We start from the raw sequence: 20,826 nt of genomic DNA, 5'->3' as shown, positions 1-20,826 counted from the left end.
TCAGAGGGGGCGCCAAAAACTGCGCAGAGCAAAAAATAAAATAAAATATTTTTTTTTGCTAGGCAGAGTTTTTGGCGCCCCCTTCTCTATGTGGTATGGCCAAAAATATTGTATTTAATTACTCTGACAGTAATTGAAGTAGTTTCATTAGAGAAATCAGTAAATGACAGCAGCGCTCATGTGGAACGTTTGGCACTGTACCAGTTGCACCCCGTGCTGTCAGGTGCAGTCTGGATGAGGAACTGAATGCTCCATGTCGTTCCTGCTGCTGCTTCCATCCTGTATTCCACAGGGGAGTAGTGGGTGAGAGTCACCTACGTTAGCTCCTAAAGCCTCGCTTGTTCACCACGGGTGTCATTGAGACGTGTTGACTGGTAAAACTTAGAAACTCCGCTGGGCAGTGAGGAGAGACACTCGCGCACTAGGTGGGCGGGGCTACATTCGCCTGTATAGGTGTTTATTTTTACCTGCACTTCGTCTTGCAGGCGGGTCGCGCTAGTATATTGTTTACTTTACAGTGTGTAGTCCAGCTCCGACACACACAGACTCTGTAATTCATGTATTGTTATTGTGCCTTATAAAGACCAGTTATAAGCTAATGTTCAATAGGTCTATATTGTAAATGTTTATATTTCTTTATGAGTGATGATGTATATTAAGATGTTTGGAGGAAAGAGACACCATAATAATTGAATGTATGTTATATGCACTTAAAAATGCAGTTACACTCAAAGAAATGCTTGTACTTGAAATTGTGTTTAATTTGAATAAGATGCAGTCTGGATGAGGAAGTGAATGCTCCGTGTCGTTACTGCTGCTGCATTCATGCTGTATTCTACAGATATACTTTAATTAGATTAATTTAAAAAAAATTGATCTAACATTAGGGTAAAATGAGGCAAAAATTGAGGTACGAACCTCCTTGGTGTTGTCAGAACATGCTAGCACATTGAGGCTTATGGTTAGAGTGTGTGTGTCCAAGCAACTTCGACGAAGAAAGAAATAATTTTGTAATAAGTTTTCGTGTGTGTGTGGGGGGGGGGGGGGGGGCGCCAGGAGTGAAGCTTGCCTAGAGCGCCAAATGTGCTAGGGCCGGCCCTGGTGACAGCCACAGGGATGGAGCTGTTCCTGGACCTGCTGGTCCGGGAACGGAGGACCCTGTAGCGTCTCCCAGAAGGGAGGTGGGCAAACAGTCTGTGGCTGGGGTGTGAGCTGCCCTTGATAATGCTGCGAGCCCCCGCAGACATCTCTTGCTCTGGACAGCCTCAATGGTGGGGAGTGAGGAACCAATGATGCGTTGGGCAGTTTTCACCACCCTCTGCAGGCCACTAGCATTCAATATGTATTCATTGGTATGGTTCATTCTGTGTCAGATGTTTGTGTCATCTGGTGAGGAAACCATCACTCATATGGAAGTTTGAATATAAAAGATACACACTTCAAATTTCAGTACGTCTAAGGTTCATGGATCCATGGCAAACATCTCTCATGATGGACGGTATGAACGCAAAAACAACACATACTATCTTCCTAATGAAATAGAAACTAGTGTGGGTAGAACAGATTTAATGTAATTTTCAGCCTCTTTACATTTGTCATTATGCAAATATAGGGTGAGAAGTAAAGATAGCTATTGGTTAAACATCTTACAAACTATCATATGATAGTAATGTAGTCATAAACAATCACTCTCTTGTTCCCCAGAGGAGCAGGACTCTGGATCAGTTCAATCAAGAGCTCCACTTGTTTTCTGGGCTTTCGACCGCTTCTCAGGGTCGTCTTCAGTGAACTCAAATAGCTTTGGCCTCATCAGGTGAGCTAAGGTTGTAATGTTGGTCTTGAGATAGTATATTTAAATTATACGCTGAAAAATGTACTTAGTGTTTAAATCATGAAACTGAATAAAATATCACCTGGAAGAACCCTCTTCTCCCTGTTAATAAATTTAACCTCGTAACTTTCCCTCTGTAGGTGTTGCAGTGTCTGATGACAGGTCATCAATACTTTAGTTTAATGACAGCCACTGATTAAGTTGATGCAGCTACAGAGCTCATTTCTATGACTCAAACAAGCAGCTGCAATAAAGCAGGAGAAGCTGAGCTACTGGAAAACAAAGCTTCTGACATAACATGGAGGGGAGTTCTTCTGGTAGTGGACTTTACTCAGGTTCACATCATTTGGAGAGCAGCTCCATCTGTTGGCTGCCTGAGGTTACTACAGCACAGTATGGTTACATGATGTGAGGCCGGAATTGTGATTTTTCTAAGCAGCTGTCACTTTTCTATTTAGCAAGGAAAGACACGAGGTAATACGATAAATATAACAACTAAGGCAGACTCTTTAAAAAGTATGGTTTATAAAGTAATAACGATATCGCTGAACATCCCTAGGCAACATCTATGTCGCCAGGATCTGAAACAGACATGGAATTAATGGAAAAAGTAACACCAACAAGGAAAAGACAGAACACAGAGAGGCAAATGAGGATAAATAAGAAAAGTAAGAATAAGAATAAAGATTGAAAACAAGAATACTAATAATGCTAACACTAATTTCATTAAATACCAGAGGCTGAAAAACAAAATACAATCAGATATATGGGATGAGTAATTATGATGTTGTGCAATAGTACGTAAAAAGTGTTACCATACAATGGTGTGCCTTTAGGCACTCAATAAATTTGGTTATCAAAATAAAATGTAAAACATTAATATTTAAAATATGAATATTAAATCATAACTTTAATTGGTTAAAGTTCTTGCGGGGCACCACCCTTCATAGAAGGGAAAAGATAGCCAATTTATTGATTAAGATCAGTCTCATTTAGATCTAGTTCAATTAGAAATCTCAATGTTTTACCATTAAAGATTATATAATGAACAATGAAGGTTATGGAGTTCTTAACAGTTGGCAAAATTCACAAATTACTAAACAATCAAATTAACTAACTAGGAGGTGTGTGAGTGTGTGTGTGAATGTAAATTAGCATGCTTTAAAGAATGGTCCTTAAGATAAGAGCCCCCCCCCCCTTCTTCTGAGGTTGCTTTACGGCCGTTGCTGTACGGCACAGGGGGAAGGTTTAACTAGGTGAGATACTATGCGTGTCTGTGTGGATGTTAATCAGATAATGATAGTCAGGGACAAAGCCTGTGGCGAGCCTAACTATTAACCTTCATTTAACTTATGCCTACAACGTCACAGCATATATCAAACTTGTAAACACACTGAATTGAGTAAACAGTCTTGCTTAGAATGAATAATTATTAAGCCCAGATTATGTTACCAGTCCGAGGGAACGAGGAAAAGAAAGTTGCTGTTCAGTTTGCAGTTCTGTGACGTCTCCTGGCTTTGTGGTCGTAGAGTTCTGCATTTGTGATTCTGTCGAGCCTTGTGCTCAGATGCTGGTTGAGGTTTTCCTGCAGGACATCGCGTCGCTACGAGGAGTTTGGTAGAGCTTGAAGGGCGAGGAGATTTCCTTGAAGTGGGGGCAGGGGAGCTGCACCTCTGACCTCCGGTTGTGGGTTGGATAGAGAAGGAAGCTGGATCAGAGCTGTAGCAGCCTTCCGCCCTCAGGGGGATTGGAGAAAGAGGAAGATCTTGGGGAGACCTCTCCTTATAATGGCCCCGGTGACCTCACAGGTCTTGGACCAGAGTGACCAATAGGAGTTGACCCTGGTGGTTCTTGACACCTTTGTGTGACATTGCCCAGACCCCAGGACATGCAGCATCCTGTTACATCCTCTGGGAGACTGAGTTCCTTGACTTTCAAAGATCAATGGAACCTGTTGCATCTTGGGGGATTGAGTCCACTCCAGCACATGCGGCATGTTTGTTACAAGTTTGACTGAAAGGAGGCCTGTGGTTTGCACAAAAACCATGTCCCAACATAACATATGTTTACAAGGAACACAGTGAATTGAAATCCAAATGAGAGAAGTGCAGAATGAATAGATGGGAGATGTGTATACAAACAATGGCGATGGGAACATGAGGGGAGCTGCTATATTAAGAAATGGAGGAGTGAGAGTGATTGTGAAGTATTTGTTTTATTATTATTTATATTATATATAATATATATATATATATATATATATATATATATATATTACGTAACACTGTTCAAATCAATTCAAAGATCATATCCTTAGATTATTTGATCCTATGATGCTGTCATGTCACATAGATAATTGGCTCCTTTGATACCATAGGTTATTTGATTATTTGACTTACTTATAAATGAGCAACAGGTTCAATTGACTAAATATGAAAGAACAGCACGTAAGATTGACTTACATATAAAAGAGATGATATAACTTATTACCATTAGGGTAATTATAAGAAATATTTGTTTATTATTGTTATTATTTATATCATATAAATATATATATATATATATATATATACATAGGAATCTAGGTCGATATTTATTTAGTGCTTTTTTCTAGTACTAGACCACGACAAGTGGTATATATATATATATATATATATATATATATATATATATATATATATATATATATATATAATTGTTGAGTACTCGTTTATGTCAAAGAACAAGTTGAACAAATTACCAATTTATTGAACAATCAACCAAACAATCACAATATAAAACAGTATAACATAATAAAAACACAATAAATTATATAATTCTCATAAAATAACTGTCCTTTCAGTGTGTGTGTATATATTCAGTTCCCAGTGTAGTGTGTGCTTGAAGATTCACTGGTTCCGTTCTGGTCCGGGTCTTTATGTCTCTAAACTCAGTTCTACCTGTCTACCTGACGGGCAGTACTGGGGTCTGATGTCTTCTGGATAAACGATCAGGTTCAATCTGGATCATACAGTTGGCCACACTGCATCCACGGTCTGGGTTCAGCTCGCCATCTCAGCATTCAGAATTACAGGATTGAGATTCTTCTGGTGTTCATAAAAAAACAATCTACTCAGAGTGCAGAATAATCAGTGGTGTTTTGTTATTATATTTCTAATGTTTAAAAAGTATGGTATATGAAGTAATGACGATATTGCTGAACATCATGTTACATGATGCAAGTGTGTAGGTAGGAGTAGGCTACTCCTTCAGAGTTTAAAGCTATGTTTTATAATATTTGATGTTTTGATATTAACTAACTTCTTAATCTGAACATTGTAAAATGACATCTAATATTGCTCAATCTATCTAGACTCCCTGTAGTTAAGAACTCTGTCTCTACATATATATGGACAGTGGTGATGAATGATGAGGAAACAGCTCTTTGTGGAAAGACGTGTGTGGCTCTCAAAAGAGACTTTTACCAGGATGGACATGTTTCACAGTGAGGACAGATCACTTCTTCTTGGCTGCTGTCTTCTTCGCTTTGGGTTTGGCGACCTTCTTCGCGGGGGACTTCTTGGCAGCAGGCGCCTTTTTCACCACCTTCTTGGGGCTCTTCGCCACCTTCTTGGGGCTCTTGGTGGGCTTCTTGGCCGCTGCTGGTATAGCCACCTTCTTCGGGGACTTTTTAGCGGCTGCTGGCTTCATGGCTCCCGCCGACTTGGGCTTTTTAGCCACTGCGGGTTTCTTGGCGGCGGGCTTCTTGGCTTTGGGAGCGGCCTTCTTCGCTGCCTCTTTCTTGCTCATCTTGAACGAGCCAGTGGCCCCGGTTCCCTTGGTCTTGACCAGGGTCCCGCTGACCACCAGCTTCTTGATGGTGGTGTTGACTCGGGAATTGTTCATTATCATTACAAGATTAAAATTGGGGAACATTTGTCTCATTTGATACAAAAAGTCAAAGTTTATATAAATTATTTTCCAGAAAATGTTTAAGCTTTACTGGAATTTGCTTTTCTCTACTTAGTAAATACCAAGTTGTGCTCATCATATTAACACTAGGATACATGTTTCTGTATATCATGATAATAATTATTTGTGTAAATAATCATTAAACTTGACAAAGGTTTCTGAAAAACTGTTTGACCCGTCCGGAGAAATCTCTGTTAACTTGTCATTATATGTTACCTATTGATCAATAGATCAAGTCTTCTCAGACTTTTATAGCCAATAACACATTCATATTAAAATTTAAGGCTTTAGTGTCAACAAACACTGTGTTTATCCAGAATGTACACACGTGTGCAGTATGTGAAAGTGTTTGTGTAAATTGCAGCGTGTAAACATGTCATTTTAACCATGCAAACAGACTTTATTCATTGGGACGACCCCTTCTCACCTGGACACTAGGTGTCGCTGTTCTTCCGTTCCCAGAGCTACAGGTGGAGTGGGCATCAGCGACAATCAGAGCACATCTTGGCCAGGTGTGCTCTGCCCTATAAAAGACTTGCTAGATTCGTCTTGCGCCACCTACGGGACGAGGTTGGTTCTCCCGGACGCCAGCAGCCTTTTCTGGTTTGTTCTTGGAGACTTTGGTTTGTTGTTTGTTCCATTAATAAATATTCTAATAGAGCCACAGTTCACCCGTGTCGTCTCCCTCCTTGCCACAGTCGTGGGCAAATGGGGGCTCGTCCGGTGCACGCTTTTCCTCCGCATTTGTGAAAGACTGGATAGGCGGAGAAGGCGATTTTTTTTGTGAATGAGACCTGTGATCAGGTAATTTGAGCGTAGTGTGACGTCACACACCAAGTCAGCTGTGCGCCTCGTGTTTTTGTGACTGAGCGGCGTAGTTTGTGTGGGAGATGTTCGGGTAAGTGAACTGACGCTGTTGTGTGTTGGCTTGTTTCTCCGTGTTGCTGTGCCGGGTGTTTCCTGGTGTCGTTTAACTCGAGTGAGCCCGTATACTGTCGTTAGTGGCTGCTGTTCTGTCCCAGTTAGGCTAAAGGGCGGACTCCCTTTGGAGTTCGTTGGGGTTTGGTAGTGTGATGTGAAAGTGGTTCGAGCAGTTGTCTCGGGAGCACGTCCGAGGCTGCAGGTGGAGTCGCCAGTTTGGTTGCTTCGCCGGGTTTGCGGGATTCAGTGCATACATACCCACCACCAGGGCCGGCCCTAGCACATTTGGCGCTCTAGGCAAGCTTCACTCCTGGCGCCCCCCACACACACGAAAACTTATTACAAAATTATTTCTTTCTTCGTCGAAGTTGCTTGGACACACACACTCTAACCATAAGCCTCAATGTGCTAGCATGTTCTGACAACACCAAGGAGGTTCGTACCTCAATTTTTGCCTCATTTTACCCTAATGTTAGATCAATTTTTTTTAAATTAATCTAATTAAAGTATATCTGTAGAATACAGCATGAATGCAGCAGCAGTAACGACACGGAGCATTCACTTCCTCATCCAGACTGCATCTTATTCAAATTAAACACAATTTCAAGTACAAGCATTTCTTTGAGTGTAACTGCATTTTTAAGTGCATATAACATACATTCAATTATTATGGTGTCTCTTTCCTCCAAACATCTTAATATACATCATCACTCATAAAGAAATATAAACATTTACAATATAGACCTATTGAACATTAGCTTATAACTGGTCTTTATAAGGCACAATAACAATACATGAATTACAGAGTCTGTGTGTGTCGGAGCTGGACTACACACTGTAAAGTAAACAATATACTAGCGCGACCCGCCTGCAAGACGAAGTGCAGGTAAAAATAAACACCTATACAGGCGAATGTAGCCCCGCCCACCTAGTGCGCGAGTGTCTCTCCTCACTGCCCAGCGGAGTTTCTAAGTTTTACCAGTCAACACGTCTCAATGACACCCGTGGTGAACAAGCGAGGCTTTAGGAGCTAACGTAGGTGACTCTCACCCACTACTCCCCTGTAGAATACAGGATGGAAGCAGCAGCAGGAACGACATGGAGCATTCAGTTCCTCATCCAGACTGCACCTGACAGTACGGGGTGCAACTGGTACAGTGCCAAACGTTCCACATGAGCGCTGCTGTCATTTACTGATTTCTCTAATGAAACTACTTCAATTACTGTCAGAGTAATTAAATATAATATTTTTGGCCATACCAAATAGAGAAGGGGGCGCCAAAAACTCTGCCTAGCAAAAAAAAAAAAATATTTTATTTTATTTTTTGCTCTGCGCAGTTTTTGGCGCCCCCTATGAATGGCGCCCTAGGCAACCGCCTATGTCGCCTGTAGGAAAGACCGGCCCTGTCCGTGGGTCACCGCGTTTCCACTCACCCGCTATGTGCTTGCCTCCGCCATTGTCGCGAGGTACACTTCCAAACAGGCTCAGATATCCCCGCACAGTGCGTCACTGCCGTAGGGGGACACACACACACTAAACAAGCCAATATCAACACTAACGTCCGGTTGGATTTACACATGAGAAGAGGAAAAATAGGTAGAAGTAGATAGAGAAGTAGAAAAAAGCTGGGATGTGGTGGTAGATCTGGTGAAGGGGAGAGCCCAGTGTGCAGCCCTCTTAAATCCTGGTCAGCACAGGTGTGCCATATCACTGCTGATTACTAAGGTCTGACTCCGCCTACAGGAACCTGAAACACACACAAGCACAACACCACAGCAGCACAACTCCAGGGTTGTCACACAATATTATGATAACATTGCACCTTAATTTTTCCTTTCTGAACATTTCCCCTGATTTATTTACATGTATAAATAGGTATTGTGGGTGGAATCATTCGATTACAGACGTACCACCCTGAACACGCCCATTGAGGTCGTCACAGTGAGATGACAAGAGCAGTGATAGAAGCCAAACTTAATTGTCTATTCCACAAGTAAAATAAGTTTCTACGTCAATGTATTGTAAGTTTTTCGTTTGTTCGAAAAGTAGAGTTTATTTTTTTAAACAATCCCCTGACAGATCTTGCTGTTTGGGGGAAATTTCGATTTTTTGTTTAACCTCGAAAGACGGACAGCATGGCAACAAACGAGAAGGAGCAGACAGACGTAAAAACAATCACGGACAGAGCAAGAGGAGGAGATAAAAGAAGTGAAGTGAAGGACGGACAACAAGAGAACAGACAGGAAAAAGCCAGTGAGAGGGCACACGGACCAAACACTTCCACCGCTGGTCAAACGAGGCACAGAGGGAAAATATGCGGAGAGGAGCAACGGGGCGAGAGAACAGGAGGTCTCATTTAGAACCGTTGCGGGGGCTGAAACGTGCGTACGCCACTTCTCACGCAAACGTTGCGTATTTCCACGTAAACTCTGACCCATGCATACGAACGTTTTGGAGACGGGAAAGTGGCGACACAGACGTGAGGTGGTGAACTGAAGTCAGATTATTGATCCACTTCATCTTTTACAATAAAACAGCTTAGTTTTGCTCGAGCGACATGTCTGTTCCACTCGAACCTTTTAATTTAAACATGACTTGCAGCAAATTACGTTTAGATTCCATTTAATCGTGGAGTTACGGAGCCGAGTCATTCATAGGTTTTAATAATATCTTCAAACACTGCGTGTCTCATCAAATCACTGCAGTGAACGTGACTGTGCCATCAGGCTCACAGAGCGCACTGGAGATCACTTACAGGAAATGAAGAAACTTTCCAAATAATATCCCAGAGGAGGTGAGGATCCACAGATGTGAGGGAATCGGTCCGATGCTCTAAATAAATAAATCTACCGTGACAGTGGCAAGGGGTTCTGCGTGCATGCGAATAGAAGGATGAGGAAGAAGAGAGGGTTCAGCGATGTCTGATCAGCTGATATAGATTCTACTGATCTGTGATCTTTTTTTTAACTTCAGGCTCCGTTCTCTCTCTCGTCTTCACTCACACCTGTTCTCCGCAGTCTGTGCTTTTTTCGTTCTGTTTTTTTTTTGTCTTTCGTTCGGTTATTTCCACCCCTTGCTCCCTTGTTAGCAAGCTGACTCCCAGCTCTGCACTTTCCTCCAGCCATCCCCTTGACAAGTTTCTCCTTATATGTATGTTAGTTTCCTATGATCTGGTCTGGCTATGATTTGGCCTGAGTCATCAAAGCACACTGTCTTAAGTTATTTGTTTGATCTGAATTAAACTGTACAATGTGCCAGGTTTTCTTTATGTTAAAGTAAATTTAAGACAGAATTAGAGTATCAAACGTAAATATAAGCATGTAAATATCAAGTTTTGCTAAGATATCTTATAATTATTTCAGAGGAGCGTGACTCTGGATCAGTTCAACCAAGAGCTCAACTTGTTTGCTGAGCTTTCGACCACTTCTCAGGGTCGTCTTCATTGAACTCAAATAGCTTTGGCCTCATCAGGTGAGCTAAGGTTGAAACGTTGGTCTTGAGATAGTATATTTAAATTATACGCTGAAAAATGTACTTAGTGTTTAAATCATGAAACTGAATAAAATATCACCTGGAAAAACCCTCTACTTCCTGTTAATAAATTTAACCTCGTAACTTTCCCTCTGTAGGTGTTGCAGTGTCTGATGACAGGTCATCAATACTTTAGTTTAATGACAGACACTGATCAAGTTGATGCAGATACAGAGCTAATTTCTATGACTCAAACAAGCAGCTGCAATAAAGCAGGAGAAGCTGAGCTACTTGAAAACAAAGCTTCTGACAGAACATGGAGGAGAGTTCTTCTGGTAGTGGACTTTACTCATGTTCACATCATTTGGAGAGCAGCTCCATCTGTTGGCTGCCTGAGGCTACTACAGCAGAGTATAGTTACATGATGAGAGGCCTGAATTGTCATTTTTCTAAGCAGTTGTCACTTTTATATTTAGCAAGGAAAGACACAAGGTAGCTATGATAAATATAACAACTAAGGCAGACTCTTTAAAAAGTATGGTATATGAAGTAATGACGATATCACTTAACATCATGTTACATGATGCATGTGTGTAGGTAGGAGTAGGCTACCCCCTTCACAGAGTTTAAAGCTATGTTTTACAATATTTGATGTTTTGATATTTACTAACTTCTTAATCTAAACAATGTAAGATGACATCTAATAATGCTCAATCTATCTTGACTCCCTGTAGCCAAGAACGCTGTCTCTACATATTTATGGACAGTGGTGATGAATGATGAGGAAACAGCTCTTTGTGGAAAGACGTGTGTGGCTCTTAAAAGAGCCTTTTACCAGGATGGACATGTTTCACAGTGAGGACAGATCACTTTTTCTTGGCTGCTGTCTTCTTCGCTTTTGGCGACCTTCTTCGCGGGGGACTTCTTGGCAGCAGGCGCCTTTTTCACCATCTTCTTGGGAGTCTTCGCCACTTTCTTGGGGCTCTTCGCCACCTTCTTGGGGCTCTTGGTGGGCTTCTTGGCCGCTGCTGGTTTATCCACCTTCTTCGGGGACTTTTTAGCGTCTGCTGGCTTCATGGCTCCCGCCGACTTGGGCTTTTTAGCCACTGCGGGTTTCTTGGCGGCGGGCTTCTTGGCTTTGGGAGCGGCCTTCTTCACTGCCTCTTTCTTGCTCATCTTGAACGAGCCGGTGGCCCCTGTTCCCTTGGTCTGGACCAGGGTCCCGCTGACAACCAGCTTCTTGATGGTGGTGTTGATGCGGGAATTGTTCTTCTCCACATCGTAGCCTCCGGCAGCCAGAGCCTACTTGAGGGCGGACACGGACGCGCCACTGCGCTCCTTGGACGCGGACACGGCCTTCACGATGAGCTCACTGACGCTGGGGCCGGCGGTCTTCGGGTTCACAACCTTCTTCTTGGCCGCTTTAACCTTGGCGGCGGCTGGTGCTGGAGCTGGAGCGACTTCTGCCATCTTTCTCTTTGCGTTTAGATCAACGACGAACTAATATGGAGGTAGATTTGTGTCTTTATTATGCAATCAAAAAGAATAGGTTTGAGAGCAAAACTTTCCACACTGCAATCAAAAAATAGATTTGAGAGAAAAACTATCAACACTGCAATCAAAAAATGTTTTATTGCAAGTTAAATAAATGTGATTAAAAATGTATTAATGGGAATCCAAAAGTTTTGTTTGCAAATCCAAAAGTTTTGTTTGCGAATCCAAAAGTTTTGTTTGCGAATCCAAAAGTTTTGTTTGCGAATCCAAAAGTTTTGCTTGCGAATCCAAAAGCTTTGCTTGCTGTTGAGCTGAATCTCGGGGGCGGGACCTACGCCGAAAGATGTAAGACACGTCTCTATTGGCCAGTCTCGATCGGAGTGACAGCTTGGCAACACCCACAGTTAGTAACGAGAGAGGGAGTTTTGAAGTCCATGATGAGAACGAGCAGGACTCGGGAGCCGAGAGGATAGAAAATCAATGCGCAGGTATGTCTCACTCATAGTAATAGCAAGAATGTTATGTTTCAACTGGTGCATGTAGATTGCTTTTGTTTAACGATATGTGGTTGTTGTAACGGGTTAAAAAATACATATTATTTTATCAGCCTGTAGCTGCTAGCTTAGCTCAATTAGCTAGTCATAGGTACGTTACGTGCCCAGGCTGCCTATTAGCCTGCATGACGTTGTGCATGTAGCTACTAGTTAACAGGACTATTTGTGTTCAACGATCTAACGTTAGCTTATGTTATATTTGTGATGTGCTGTATTATTTGATCAGCCTGTAGCCAGCTTAGTTAGCGTTAGTCACTTTCTCATCTTAGGTGTCGCGCTAGCTGAGTGTGACGGGAATTTTAACATTTGGGCATTGATTGATGGAAGGAACTACTTTGATGTATAGAAAGATGAGCAAATGCAGTCCCTTAGGAATCAGGGTGTTTTGCTTAAGCAATTGATGGTTATATTACTTCCTAACTTACAGGGTCACTTAACAAACACTTCACAGGGAGGGGGATGTAAGTGGGTTGTAAAACACTGATAAGCGATCCTTGAAAACAGATGTTAGACTCGAGGGGCGTGAGACCAAGTAGAAGACAGGATACTGATTACCTATTTCTAAGGATCAAAGAGGTTAATTGATAACTTGTGTTCCTCTCCAGGAGGAGCTTGTAACTGTATAAGAGGGATGTGTGTTCTGTATGTCATTGCTCATTGTATGAAATCTTTGCCATGGTCTTGTACAATGATGCCCATCTGCAGATGCTGAATTAAACTACCAGAAAGAACAATTGCAATGACTTGTGCTTGACTATAGTGAAAATTCTACGACACTGAGCTGTCTGGGTTTCCATCCACATGTTTTTGTTTGCGTTTTCAATGTTAATATTAGCGGCAGACGAAAACATCAGATCTGTGTGGAGCGATGAGGAGACCGTAACCTTCCTCAAATGAATACATGAAACAAACATCAATCATATTTCCATCGTGTTTTCTACATTGTTTTTCAACGTTTGAGGTTTGATTGGCGCTGCGCCACCTACTGCTTATCTCGATGAACCAACTTTTGGGCCACCAACCAAAATTAACCTTTGGGAATATGGCTTTATGGTGACTTAGCTTTATAAGTATGGGAATGTGAAGTGACACGGTATTATTGGTGTTACTGGTGGTGAAAATGGCTTAAACACATAGCTAATAATACTTTCTCTGATTCCCAGAATGGAAAACCAACCGGGCAGATCAAAGGCCCATGTAGGGTATTGGCTCATTTCTTCAAATTTATATTTGTTCATGGTGTTGTCATTGTGGGAAATAAGAGATCAAATATTACTTGTTTTCCAGTATTGTCCTGTAGTATTGTACAGCTTGTGCATTACCGGAATCAATTGTTAATAACATTTATGCTATGCTCTGTATGATCACATTACAATGTTATGCACCTTAATATAAGCATATTATGATTATACAAATGATAGATGAAATTTCTTGCAGTAAAATCAAGTTTTATACTAATAAGTGCATGCTTAAAATTGTATGTGTGAAACCACTATCTTTTTGTTATCTTACTTTCATGTTATCTTAGGTTTGTTTTACCTTGTTGCAGGAACCCATGAGATGGCAGCTCCTGCAGAGAGTCAGGGAAAGACTTACTTCTGTCATCAACAGGCAACCCATTGACTTTGAATACCTGCACTTTGTTTGCTCTCAGGAGTTGCAGTTTGTTCGAGCTGGGGCAGCCTATATTGACCTTCCTGAGTGTGTTGTAGACAGTCTACAACAGCTGTCTGAAGTTGTCAGCACTTATCTCTCACAGAGTATTGTCCCTCCACTATTGGATGATGTAGCTGTGGTTGAATGGACTGGCAGTGTGGGGCGACCCCGGCTAAACATAGAAAGTCAAACCCTCCTGAATCTACACAGTTCTGGGTTACCACTGACTTCTTTGACTGACCTACATGGCATTTCAAGGTCAACTCTGTATAGACGGATGCAAGAGCATAACCTCTCTGTCAGAAAATGCTATTCTGACATATCAGATGATGTGCTAGATCAGAAGGTTAGGTCTATAAAGGCAAGAATGCCCCATGCTGGCTACAGGCTAGTGAAAGGATCTCTACAACCTGGGAATACCAGGTGCTCTAAGCTTTTTTCCAGTCTTACCTGACGTATTTACATGTAAAATTAAGGTTAAGAGGGTGGACTCATTCGGTTACGGCCACACCAACCTGAATACGCCCGGTCTCGTCTGATCTCGGAAGCTAAGCAGGGTCAGGCCTGGTTAGTACTTGAATCGGAGACTGCCAGGGAATACCAGGTGCTGTAAGCTTTTTTCCACTTTTACCTGACGTATTTACATGTATAAATAAGGTTCAGAGGGTGGACTCTTTCGCTTACGGCGACACCAACCTGAATGCGCCCGATCTCGTCTGATCTCGGAAGCTAAGCAGTGTCGGGCCTGGTTAGTACTTGGATGGGAGACTGCCTGGGAATACCAGGTTCTGTAAGCTTTTTTCCACTTTTACCTGACGTATTTGCATGTATAAATAAGGTTCAGAGGGTGGACTCGTTCGCTTACAGCCACACCAACCTGAATACTCCTGATCTCGTCTGATCACGGAAGCTAAGCAGGGTCGGGCCTGGTTAGTACATGGATGGGAGACTGCCTGGGAATACCAGGTGCTCTAAGCTTTTAACTGACGTACAAACAAGGTTCAGAGGGTGGACTCATTCCCTTACGGCCACACCAACCTGAATACGCCCGATCTCGTCTGATCTCGGAAGCTAAGCAGGGTCGGACCTGGTTAGTACTTAGATGGGAGACTACCTGGGAATACCAGGTGCTGTAAGCTTTTTTCCACTTTTACCTGACGTATTTACATGTATAAATAAGGTTCAGAGGGTGGACTCATTCGCTTACGGCCAACTCAATACGTTAGTACTTGGATGGGAGAATGCCTGGGAATACCAGGTGCCGTAAGCTTTTTTCCACTTTTACCTGACGTATTTACATGTATAAATGAGGTTCAGAGGGTGGACTCATTCGCTTACTGCCACACCAACCTGAATACGCCCGATCTCGTCTGATCTCGGAAGCTAAGCAGGGTCGGGCCTGGTTAGTACTTGGATGGGAGACTGCCTGGGAATACCAGGTGCTGTGAGCTTTTTCCTTCTTTTAACTGACGTATTTACATGTATAAATAAGGGTCAGAGGGTGGACTCATTCGCTTACGGCCACAGCAACCTGAATACGCCCGATCTCGCCTGTTCTCGGAAGCTAAGCAGGGTCGGGCCTGGATAGTACTTGGATGGGAGACTTCCTGGGAATACCGGGTGCTGTAACCTTTTTTCCACTTTTACCTGACGTATTTACATGTATAAATAAGGTTCAGAGGGTGGACTCATTCGCTTATGGCCAGACCAACCTGAATACGCCTGATCTCGGAAGCTAAGCAGGGTCGGGCCTGGTTAGTACTTGGATGGGAGACTGCGTGGGAATACCAGGTGCTGTAAGCTTTTTTCCACTTTTACCTGAAGTATTTACCTGTATATATAAGGTTCAGAGGGTGGACTCAAACGCTTACGGCCACACCAACCTGAATACTCCCGATCTCGTCTGATCTCGGAAGCTAAGCAGGGTCGGGCCTGGTTAGTACTTGGACGGGAGACTGCCTGGGAATACCAGGTGCTGTAAGCTTTTTTCTTCTTCTTCCTGACGTATTTACATGTATAAATAAGGGTCAGAGGGTGGATTCATTCGCTTACGGCCACACCAACCTGAATACGCCCGATCTCGTCTGATCTCGGAAGCTAAGCAGGGTCGGGCCTGGTTAGTACTTTGATGGGAGACTGCCTGGGAATACCAGGTGCTGCAAGCTTTTTTCTTCTTTTACCTGACGTATTTACATGTATAAATAAGGTTCAGAGGGTGGACTCATTCGCTTACGGCCACACCAACCTGAATACGCCCGATCTCGTCTGATCTCGGAAGCTAAGCAGGGTCGGGCCTGGTTAGTACTTTGATGGGAGACTGCCTGGGAATACCAGGTGCTGTAAGCTTTTTTCTTCTTTTACCTGACGTATTTACATGTATAAATAAGGTTCAGAGGGTGGACTCAATCGCTTACGGCCACACCAACCTGAATACGCCCGATCTCGTCTGATCTCGGAAGCTAAGCAGGGTCGAGCCTGGTTAGTGATCCGGGGCCTAGCTTCGGCGAAGCCACCGGGATTGGCAATGCGGGGACGTTATACCTATAGGCGAAGTAATGAAGGCTATGGCGGTTGTGTGTGGTGAAATAAGGGTTTGTAGAGTGCTGGCCCTCGGGAAGCTGGAGGTGACGGTATGCGGAGAGAGGGGGAAGGACCGTCTGCTTGACGGCTTTAAAATACACAATACTAGGATAATTGCCAAAGAACTATGCAATGATGAGCTGGTGGTTTCTTTTCTCACCCTGCCAGCGTACACATCTGACGAGGAAATCCTTGACAAACTAAGTGGGTGGGGAGTCCGGGCGCTTTCGTCCATTAAGAGGAGGATGTGGCCGGGCACCAATATATCCGATGGAACAAGGATTGTACGGGTTAAATTTAATGAGCTTGTGCAATCCTTGCCGTATTCCTCGAAATTCAACACGGCAACGGGTGTTGAATATTTCAGAGTGATCCATGACCGTCAAATGAAGGTGTGTAGGAGTTGCATGCAGCCTGGCCACATCCTGCGTGAGTGCCCGGACTTCACCTGCCACAAATGCGGATGTCAAGGCCACTATGCCCGGGAGTGCGCCACAGGGGTGGCAAAATGTCGGATGTGCCAGAGGAGAGAGAGAGACTGCATATGCTCGGTGGAGGAGGAAGCGGAGGAGGACGGCAGCAAGTCGGATAGTGGCGAACCGGGTGCGTCGGACGGTGGTGGTGGTGAGGACGAGGAGGGAGAGAATGAGGGTATGGGCGTGAGCATGGACCAGGACGGTGCCTCTGGGGGGAAAGATTACCCCACGTTGCTGGAGGAGGAGCTCACCTCGTGCCAGCCTGCAGACCTGGGCCTGAAGGGAGAGCTGAGCAAGGGCCTGCCGCGGCGGCTGGGAGACAGGAGCGTAAGAGGCAGAGGTGAAAAACGGGAAGGGGTAAGAATGTTTGGGGATGGAACGGGGAAAACTGTACTTAAAACGACTTGGGGCAATGATGAGGTGGGGGAGAGTGGGGATTCTGTTGATAAAACTGTGAGGGAGGGGAGCTCGGGGAGTGATATGGACATGGAGGAGCTAAGGGAGGCGAAAAAAAGGCTGTCTGCAAAGCAAAAAACGGAGGGGAGTGGGAAGAAGAACAAGAATCGTTAATTTATTAATGAAGGTTAATGTGCTAGTCGGCTCTTTCTCGTTGGTTTTTTCCTTATTTTATCTTTATTATTTATGGCCTTGGTTATTTTTTCTCTGAATGCTAACGGTTTGAGAACAGAATATAAAAGAAATGCCATATTGGATATGAGAGCTGATATTCTGTGTTTGCAGGAGACTAGATGGGATGACAACCTACTTAATATAAGTAGAAAGCAGTGGAAAGGCCAGGTTTATTTTTCAGAAGGGACTCCCAGGGCCAGGGGAGTGGCGATTTGCTTTAATAGTGCTAAAATAACGGGGATTAATTTAGTTCATAGAGATTTAGAGGGGAGGTTGTTAGTTGTTGATTGTGTTTATGAGGGGAGGGAACTTAGAATAATTAATTTACATGCACCCAATGGGGAGAAGGAGAGGAGGGTTTTTTTGGCTGGTTTGAATGTGTGGTGCAACTCTAATTGTATGATTGTGGGGGATTTTAATGTTATTTTGACTCAATCTGATTTATCGAGTAACAATACATTTAAAGGGGACAGCACTAGGCGAACCCTTAGGGATTTAATGGAGAACAATCAATTGGTTGACATATGGAGAGTCCTACACCCGTGGAAAAGGGTTTTTTCAAGAAGGCAACTTGTTGCAAATACTCTTAAACAGAGTAGAATTGACTTTGCGTTAGTACAAAGTAGAAAAGTTAAATTAATTAAGAGTGTGGAATACATTAATAATACTTGGAGTGACCATGCGGGGATTAGGTTAGAGGTGGGAGGGAGGGAAGGGAGTGTTAACCAGAGGCCTTGGTGTTTTAATGCCAGCTTTTTGGGAGATGTTGTGTTTATGAAGAGCATGGGGTTTTTTATGAAGAGAATGATGGATGAATGGAATGATGATGAGAATATGAGTGTGTGGTGGGAGAGTGTGAAAATAAGAATTAAAAACAAATGTGTCAGGTATGGTATAGAAAAAAGGAAAAGGGAAAATGCAGAGGAGGATCATTTGAGAAAACAACTAAATGAGGAAATTAAACTGTTAGATGAGGAGGGTAATATATGTACGGAAAAATATGTGGATTTAAAAGAAAAATTGAGTGCCTTACAGGTAGCAAAGTGTAGAGGGGCTGCTATTAGAAGCAGGATTCAATATATGTACGAAGGGGAAAGGAGCACAGCCTTTTTCCTGGGTTTGGAAAAACAAAAACAAACTAAAACTGAGATAAAGGAAGTATTAGATAATAATGGTCAAATAGTAACTGATAAGGAAGAGATATTAAAAGTAGTTAGGGATTATTATGAGTGTTTATTTAAAAAAGATGCATGTGATAAAGATAGTGTAGGAGAGGCCTTAGAGGCACTAAAGAAAACTTTAAGTAGGGAGGATAGTGTTTGGTGCGATTGTGAATTTTCTGTACAAGAGATATATAGTGCTATTGATGGACTAAACAAAAATAAGAGCCCGGGGAGTGATGGTCTGACAGCCGAGTTTTACGTCGGCTTTAAGGAAATTCTGGCTCCGGTGGTTGAAAAACTCTGCAAGTATGTAGAGAAAACAGGCTGGCTCCCTGAGAGTATGGGATTAGGCATAATAACGATTTTTTTATAAAAATAAGGGAGATAACAAAAATCTTGATAACTATAGGCCAATCAGTCTACTCAACACTGACTATAAAATAATTGCTAAAATACTTGCGAATAGAATAAGGGAGGTAATAGGTTCAGTAATAGGTCCAACTCAAGCGTATAGTATTCCAGGGAGGGACATTGGGGATTCAATAATAACAATAAAACAGGTAGTAAGAGATATGGAAGAGGAGGGAGGATTGTGGCTGGGGATTGATTTAAATAAAGCGTTTGATAGGGTGGATCAGGTTTTTTTGGGGAGGGTACTAGAGAAACTTGGATTTGGGACTAAATTAAGGGGGTGAGTGGGATTGCTTTATGGGGGGGCTAAGAGTAAAATAAAATGTAACGGTGTTCTGACTGACTCTTTTGATGTCAAGAGGTCAGTGAGGCAGGGCTGCCCAATGTCAGCACTGCTCTACAGCATGGTGGCGGAGCCGTTGGCGGCTTTAATTGCTAATGATAAAAGAGTGTGTGGAATAGGTAAGGGAAAAATTAGCGTAATGCAGTATGCGGATGATATTAATGTAATGGTTAAAAGTGAGAGTGATGTAGATATAGTGTTGAAACATATAGAAACTTATGAGAGAGCTTCAGGAGCAAAAATTAATATGGAAAAGTCTGAAATAATGGGGATGGGTAGGAACAAAGATCTAAATAACAAATGGGGATTCAAAGTAGTAGAGAATAAAAGAAAAGTGCTCGGAGTGTATGTTGGAAGTGATGAGAATGAATGCGATGATTTGACGTGGAAAGATGTTATTGGACGTATGCAAAAGACCCTGTGTATGTGGAGGGCTAGGGGTTTGCTTTTAAGGGGAAGGGTGGCCGTCACCAATGCTCTAGTTTTGTCGCAGGTGAACCATGCATTGAGCACTTGTGCGCTTCCGACTTGGGCTGAGCAGAAGATTGCAAAAGTCGTTAGAGACTTTATTTGGAGGAGCAAAGCAGCCAGTATTGCGCATAGAACGCTGATAAGGGTCAAAGATCAGGGTGGGCTAGGATTGATGGACGTACTCGCAAAAAGAACTGCGTTACGAACTAAATTGATAGGTAAATTTAGGGATGCAAGTCGGGAGGCGGCCTGGAAAGGCCACTTCAGCCAGTGGCTGAGCACATTTGGTCTCTTGAGTAAAGACAATTTGTTGCAGATGCAGGACGCAGCGGCATATGCACATCTGCCGCGGTTCTTCCAGGAGGTGCTCAACGCGTGGTTCCTGCTATTTGATAAGACCACACTCGTATGCGAGTCAAGAGCGTCTGTGATGAGGCTGCCGTTCCTCTCCAGCCCATATTTTAAACAGGGGGGCGGAGGGGTCATCAAGAGCGTGGCTCTTGAGAGGGCGGGGCTGAAGCGGGTGGGAGATCTAGTCGACAGGGGAGGGAGATGGGATAAAGAAAGAATGATTAGGATAGTGAGAGAGAAGGGGATAACATATAGGAGGGAAGTGATTGTGAAAGTGTTGGAGAGAGTGGAAGAGAGTGTGATGAGTGAATGGGGGGACGGGTTTAGAAATAAGGGGAGGGTTGGGCAGGATGATGCGGTGGGAATCTCCCTGCGCCTGGGGGGGGAGACACACGCCATTGCTGATATCACAACAAAGATTTGGTATAAGCATGCATTGACATATAGAGTGCAAAAACCCACATGCGAGAGTAAATGGACAGACACATATCCGGACATTACACCCAACATTTTGTGGAAGAA

The 20,826-nt window shown here is 43.1% G+C and overlaps 2 protein-coding genes, 5 non-coding genes and 5 pseudogenes across 7 annotated transcripts in view; 11 read left to right on the top strand and 1 right to left on the bottom strand.

Moving 5' to 3' along the window:
- Positions 1–20,826, top strand: part of LOC133933439 (zinc finger protein 260-like) — a 627,571-nt gene that overhangs the window by 55,263 nt on the left and 551,482 nt on the right. The window lies entirely within an intron of this gene.
- Positions 1–20,826, bottom strand: part of LOC133933462 (histone H4-like) — a 556,161-nt gene that overhangs the window by 206,483 nt on the left and 328,852 nt on the right. The gene's annotated exons all lie outside the window — the stretch shown is intronic.
- Positions 14,377–14,495, top strand: LOC133942300 (5S ribosomal RNA; annotated as a pseudogene).
- LOC133937907 (5S ribosomal RNA) lies at positions 14,558–14,676 on the top strand (annotated as a pseudogene).
- On the top strand, positions 14,739–14,857 carry LOC133942318 (5S ribosomal RNA; annotated as a pseudogene).
- LOC133934594 (5S ribosomal RNA) lies at positions 14,900–15,018 on the top strand. Its single transcript, XR_009912770.1, has one exon. It is a non-coding gene; the product is annotated as a 5S ribosomal RNA (ribosomal RNA).
- On the top strand, positions 15,212–15,330 carry LOC133947622 (5S ribosomal RNA). The gene has a single exon (XR_009919262.1). It is a non-coding gene; the product is annotated as a 5S ribosomal RNA (ribosomal RNA).
- LOC133942074 (5S ribosomal RNA) lies at positions 15,393–15,511 on the top strand (annotated as a pseudogene).
- On the top strand, positions 15,574–15,682 carry LOC133943019 (5S ribosomal RNA; annotated as a pseudogene).
- On the top strand, positions 15,745–15,863 carry LOC133945678 (5S ribosomal RNA). The gene has a single exon (XR_009917406.1). It is a non-coding gene; the product is annotated as a 5S ribosomal RNA (ribosomal RNA).
- LOC133946762 (5S ribosomal RNA) lies at positions 15,926–16,044 on the top strand. Its single transcript, XR_009918443.1, has one exon. It is a non-coding gene; the product is annotated as a 5S ribosomal RNA (ribosomal RNA).
- LOC133943132 (5S ribosomal RNA) lies at positions 16,107–16,225 on the top strand. The gene has a single exon (XR_009915911.1). It is a non-coding gene; the product is annotated as a 5S ribosomal RNA (ribosomal RNA).

This window comes from Platichthys flesus, chromosome 22, assembly GCF_949316205.1.
Source record: "Platichthys flesus chromosome 22, fPlaFle2.1, whole genome shotgun sequence".
In the NCBI taxonomy this organism is placed as follows: domain Eukaryota; kingdom Metazoa; phylum Chordata; class Actinopteri; order Pleuronectiformes; family Pleuronectidae; genus Platichthys; species Platichthys flesus.
Note: the sequence above shows the minus strand (reverse complement) of the source record. Positions and strands in the feature narration are given on the sequence as shown.